Source organism: Rutidosis leptorrhynchoides, unplaced genomic scaffold (genome assembly GCF_046630445.1).
Source record: "Rutidosis leptorrhynchoides isolate AG116_Rl617_1_P2 unplaced genomic scaffold, CSIRO_AGI_Rlap_v1 contig184, whole genome shotgun sequence".
NCBI lineage: Eukaryota > Viridiplantae > Streptophyta > Magnoliopsida > Asterales > Asteraceae > Rutidosis > Rutidosis leptorrhynchoides.
This window is the reverse complement of record NW_027266434.1, coordinates 1-6,780: the sequence shown is the minus strand read 5'-3', so window position 1 is coordinate 6,780 and position 6,780 is coordinate 1. Positions and strand designations below refer to the sequence as shown.

The following is a 6,780-nucleotide window of genomic DNA, read 5'->3' as shown; positions in this document are numbered from 1 at the left end:
TATTATTAATTAAAACGGATATATCTTATTTTTCAAACAAAATAAATTTTAATTCTAATAGGATTGTAGATTTTGAAATAAAATCAAAATAATTCTAATTAATTTAAAGTTAAAATAATTTCCTTTTGATATAAGATTTGACATAAATTTAATAATATTTAATGCAAATAATTATTATATAATATTTTATAATATATATTTAAATTATTTATTTTTAAAGATACGAATTTTCCGTCTAACGGACGAACCCACTGACTAGTGTGCTAGAATGTACTTTGAGATGTGTCAGTAACCGTCATGGAAGGTCCGTCACTCGATCTTCTATCCGACGAGTTTATTAGAGACTGGGTTTCGAAAGAGCTCCGTGATAGAATTTGATCAAGCCTATCTCTCAGGAATTTAAACCTGGCGTCATCAGCATAAATACTAGGATCCATCATTAGTTCACTAACCAAGATTTTCCCTTCAAGCATGCCGACGACGGTGGACATTGTCGGACGAAGTGCCGGTGAAGGATGAGTGCAAAGCAAGGCAATTTTGATCACTCGGAGTACTTCTTCCTTGCTCGATTCATATTCCAGATTTTCGTCAACCAGCTCCATGAGATTTCCTTTTTGTTGTAAAACAAGGGCCTGCAATTAGAAAACATGGTTCATTTTTGTGTCAAAAGAAGAAATCCATTGATACATATGTTATTACTTGTGGAGAAAGAAACGATGTAATTAGGCACCCAATCTAAAAGGCAAACGTAGTCTTCATTTGGTCTGCAAGTCATATTGTTCTTTCCAGCAACAATTTCCAAAACAACTATCCCGAAACTGTAAACATCAGCTTTGAACGTCAGATAGCCGTATAACGCGTACTCTGATGCCATGTATCCTCTGAAAAATATAGATATTTTTATTATTAGATATCTTATGGCAGAAGAAATGCGAAATGATATAAGAAAGAGCAAACTATTAAAACTACGGCACTAATTATCAGTTCAAGGAAAAAAGAAACAATTCGTATTTATTTTGAGACTTTCTTTAGAAAAAAAGACTACCGACATTGTTCCAGCAACCCTGGTGTTGATGTGCGAGTTCTCTTCTTCGGCAAGCTTGGCCAAACCAAAGTCTGAAATCTTCGGTGTTAGATCCTTATCAAGTAGTACATTGGTTGTTTTGATATCTCTATGAACAATCTTCAATGGGGATTCCTCATGCAAGTAAACTAGGCCTTTGGCTATGCCAATACAAATCCTCAATCTCGTAGACCATTCTAATTTTAGTTTGTCTTCTCCTGGAGAAATTACCATTCATGTCTCAGACAGCATATTTAAAACCATAAATTCTAGTTAAATAAACTTTTTAGTGTTTGCTTACCAAACAAGGCACGAGCTAGATTATTATTCTCCATATACTCATATACCAACAACAACTGATTTCGTTCAATACAGCATCCATATAATCTAACAAGATTTGGGTGCTGTAACCAGAGATCATGCCGATCTCGTTTACGAATTCACGATTTCCTTGCCTTGACTTTGAAGAAAGCTGTTTAACTGCAATTACGGTTCCATCTGCTAATGTACCCTGCATTATTAATTACATTAGTTTCGACATTATGACAAGGTCAAAAAATAAAGAACATTTAGAATTGTGAGACGATACCTTGTAGACAACTCCAAATCCTCCTTCTCCAAGCTTGTTCACATGATCAAAGTTGTTTGTCGCAGCTTTAATCTGTCTATAGGTGAAAAAATCCGGTCTGGAGATCGAGTTTTCTCAGCTCTGTCCAAAAGACGAAAGTTAAAAGGGTTGACTTGTAATGTATATAGTGAAACTACAAGCTGATCATGAATTTTGCTCTTCTAAGTGAAACTACATAGAGTTCAATGTACCTGGTTCTTCTGATAATTTTCTTCCAATATATCCTTTCTTCCAAAGACCACCGAATATGATGAAAATGAGACATAAAACACCAGCAGCCGTTCCGATAGCGATTTTAATTATCCTATGGCCACTTGTAGAGGCTTGAAATCTTTCCCCACAAAAAGAATTGAGAAAAGAGAGGAAATTTGTAAGCAATAATGTCAATCATTTTCCTAACTCATGGCAAGGACTATCCTAGAAATCACAGAAACTAAGTCTGTTATATGGAACATTGTACTTACTAGGATCGACAGATATGGCTGATATAAGTGGGCCATAATTTCCTCTTGTCGGAAAAGCTGTCGTCCCTTTCCCGGACCAATGAAACCGAATCTCCAATGTTCTATTTGTAATGAATGTTATGAATTTCCTAATGACTTCCTTATCAACTCCTTTTGCCTCATTTTCTATATCGAAGTCCTTCAATACACGTTTTTCCTGGATATAAACGTCGAAGAAACGTCTCCCGACTGTAGAATGATCTATTGTCTCTGAAAACTATTTCAGCAAAGTGAAGACTGACGGTATAGTTCCCATTTCCGATACACCGGACATAGTATGTGAGTGAAAGAGGGGTCAGGCGTGCATTTGTATACAATGCTGAGTTGGGCATTGTGAGTGTAGATACATTATTTGCAATATAGTACTTCTCACTCTTGCCACGATCCCAGAAAAATCCAGTATTACTGAACCCCCAATAATTATTCATTGGAAACTAATTTGGTCGAGCCTCCGAATTCTCCATCGCTCTCGTAGACAGTATCTCCAATTTTTGTCATGTTTCCACCACAATTTATATGAAAGGAATAGATAACTGCACAAAAAATAAAGCATTACACTGATCAGATGATGTAAAGTAGAATCTAAGAAGTGGAAAGAATATGTTTAAAAAATGCACCTTTTGAACAATGATTGGCCTTTGGGCAGTTTCCAACTTCACTAAATTTAAAGTATAGCACGGGAGCAAATAATTAGCTATATACATGAAAACGAATCAAATAATGGGTTTATGACTTAATTCAAACTCACAGGTTCTCTCCAGAAAAGCTTTTGAACAAGTTGCTGCAAAACAACCGAAGGATACTTTCAAGAAATCATAACATGAATCTATATAAAGTTCGAACAAGCCAACAAAACCAAACTGTAAAAAGAGAAATTCTTACAGATTGTCTCCACAGGTATGCGGCGTGCTCTCTGATAAGTTATTGTAAGAAAGATCTATCCGACTGCATGTCAGAAATATATTTACTTCATTAGTACTTGTAGGAACTCAATAACATTTACTTGCCAAAGACGACAGCCAACGTACAAATTGGGGTCTCTGTCATTAAACCAGTCAGGTATGGGTCCAGTCAGTGAGTTGCTTGTCAATAACCTACCAAGCAAAAGTACAGAATGATTAAACAGAAACTTTGTTATATTCTTTCCAGTTTAATAACTAAAGAATTCTCAAGTAGAACAAGGTCCTAGGATTAAAAACCAACAAAGTAACATCACTTACATGTTCTCAGTTTTCGTACTTAAACCTTGTAAATCTGGAATGCTTCCTTGAAATTTATTGAAACTAAGATCTCTGTGTTCAAAATCACATCCATTCATTATGTCTTATACATAAAATGGAAAAAGGGAATAGTAGATCATGCCATATTTAAGTGTATGAGTTGATTGAAGAATAAGCTATGATATTAACCACACTTACAAATATTGCAATGGCATGTTTTGTATATACGAAGGAATTGGACCAGTGAGGTTACAGCTTCTCAACATCCTGAAATGGTGACTTCCTAACTGTTAGATCAACTGAACGAATACTTCTCCTCCAAGGAATTCAACTTCCGAAAATTTAAAAAGTGGAAGAACTAAAGAGGAATAGTGAGTAAAATAAGTGTAAGACCAACTCACAACTTAGTCAACTTAATCAGGCTGGTCAAGTTGGGGAAATTTGACGCCTCACCTTCTAACTCACTGATCCTTCTGCATAAAATTGGATCATGAGCAAACAATTAATGATTATTTTGAACTCGTTAAGCTTTCAAAATCTTTAAAATTAAGAATTTGAAAGCCATCACTTACAACTCGGTTAAACTAGTCAACACAGAAATGAACAAACAATGATTATTTTGAACTCGTTAAGCTTTCAAAATTTCTAAAATTAAGAATTTGAAAGCCATCACTTACAACTCGGTTAAACTAGTCAACACAGAAATGCTAGAGGGAATAGGTCCTTGAAGACCACTTGCTTGGATCTCTCTGCCAAAGCACATTTAAAAGGGATTACAATTATAACAAAATTTTAAGTCTAATGAAAGCACAAAAAAGTGGATTATGCACTTACAACTTCAGAAGTTGTTTAAAATTCTCGATAAAATTAGGTATTTTTTCGGTAAAGTTATTACCGCTAATCCTTCTGCAATAAAAGAGTACAACAAAATAATGAGCAAGAAAACAACCAATGCAGACTTTCTTCTATTGTGTTTATATAGGCTTAGGATCACTCACAGTTCGGTTAATTTGGAAAGATTACTAAGATTTGTAGGTAAGACTCCTGTCAGATAATTGGTATTAAGATTCCTGGAGCCAAAACAAATGAAAAAATATTAGGAGTTTTGAATATCTACAAATGAATAATCAAGAAGCAAGAACTCATAACTGGAGGAAATATGAAGACTTACAGGATTTCCATGTTGACTAAATTTCCAAGCTCGGACGGAACAGATCCAGAAAACTGGTTGCTTTCAATGTTCCTAATGTACATAGTCAACATCAAGATTCAAGATTAAAGCAAGTCTAAGCAAACTAAACTTCACATCATTCTTTTAAATGTAAGTAACGAAAGTGAAAAAATAATATAACCATACAAATTTCTCAGTGTGGTAATGTTTCCAAGATAGCGTGGAATAGGTCCGGATAAACGGTTCATTGAAACAGTTCTGAAGAAAACAATAAAACCTTGTGTTATAGTGAATCAGCAAAAATAGCCATTGTTTGAAAATATATGGAAATGAAAAAGCTCACATATTTTCGAGCTGTAGTGAGGCCCATTCACGCGGTATAGTACCGTTGATATAGTTCCTTGTTAAATCACTGTAAGAAGTGAATAGATTATAATTAAAAATGGAACCTTGTCATTGAATTTTATGTAGAACAAAAGAATAGCGCATGTTGAACCTCTAATTACATTGATTTTAGGTATGGTAGCTTTGACAACGATGATGGAAGCACTCCAGCAAGATCCTGCCCTTTGAGAATTCTGTTTTGCAGAAACAACTAGTAACTTATTTGTTGTAAAATCAAAGAATTGTACATTGAAAATCTAAAACTTTATATAAGAAAGCTTACATGCCGGAGACATGGCAAACACCACCGGCGTAAGAACAGTTGCAATTGAGGGTGTTATTGTATAATGGTCTTGCTGTTGATTTCGGGGTCGCCCAGCTCGAATCATTACTACAAGGATCAATGCTGAAATTCCAATCTGTCTTTCCCACTTGAGTTGCAATTTCTTTCAGAGCATCCACTGAAGTGCACACAACAAATCAAATTAATGTTGCACCAATAAACATAAAAGTACTCCCTTTTCAAACAATCAGATGAAATAAACATTTTGCAGCACGATAATGCACTCATTCGTCACTGTGTTTTTATCGTTTTTCCACGAATCAATCAGTCTCTTTTTTAGTTCCCCGACTCAAATCTTTTTCAGTGAAAGACAAATTCATTGGACATTATAATTTTTGCAGCAATCAAATCAAATCCCACTATGATGGTCAAAGGCTGACTTTTTGAAGATGGAATTTCTCAAATTCCAGTTACAGCCATGTTGATGTTAAGCATCATAGAACATATATTCATGAGAAGTTATAAAAGCACATTAAGAACAAACCCAAATCATAAAATGAAGAAAGAAGAAAACTTGATTAACAAAATTAAAGCTTTATAATGTACAGTACAATTCAATCAATCAATCACCTTTAAATTCTAAGTGAAACCCAAATCACAAAATAAAAATAAAAAATGAAACTTTATAGCTTGAAAATGTAATTAATCAGCCACCTTCATCACTAGGAAGTTGCCCTACTTGAGCTTGAGCTTTAATGGCTGCTTCCAGACACAGTAGCAAAACCAAAATGAGCATGATAGAACTTGCAATTGATGTCTTGTTCTCCATGACTATGACAAATGACCATGAAAATGAAACTGCTTTTGCAATTTACAGTTCGTGAGAGCTTCTTTCTTAATTCTTTTTTTACTGATACATTCAACTTTAATTTAGTTACGTTGCGTAGAATATAAACTCTCTGCAAAATTTCTACTTAAATTTTTTTTTTCTGAGTGACGATGATAGAATAGACAACTTGGATTCGTGACAGATATGTGTGGACCTATAAACATGGTCAGCGTCAGCCAACCCAAATTTAGCAATTGTCCTTGAATTACTGTTGGTGGTAATAATAAACAATTATATGTTGTAAATATCTAAATGATATATTTATATACATACTCTCAAAAGTAAATATTTATGCACATTTTTCCAACGATAATATATACTAACAAATAGTCAAATAAAGTCTGAGTTGTATTGAAAACCATGGGTAAATTAACTTGGTCAAGATATTAGGTTCAGATTGGTATTTGGAATTTTATTAATTATCATGGTCAAATTTAATTCAAATCAAATCCGTACTAATTAATTAACAAGAAATCAATTTCCTGGTCCAATTTTTCTATGCGTGGTTGGACCAGACTAGTACTATACATATTAAAGATTTTATTTTTCTTTATTTTTCTTTATTTTTTTTTTTTGTGTAAGCTTAATTAAAGAGAATTGAGTTGATTATTTTGACGGGTTTCTAGATGGATTTGTTTT

At 33.9% G+C, this 6,780-nt stretch overlaps 1 pseudogene; it reads right to left on the bottom strand.

The window, feature by feature from the left end:
• Nucleotides 1-263: 263 nt before the first annotated feature.
• LOC139881702 (probable LRR receptor-like serine/threonine-protein kinase At1g07650) lies at nucleotides 264-6,081 on the bottom strand (annotated as a pseudogene).
• Between the last annotated feature and the right edge of the window lie 699 nt (nucleotides 6,082-6,780).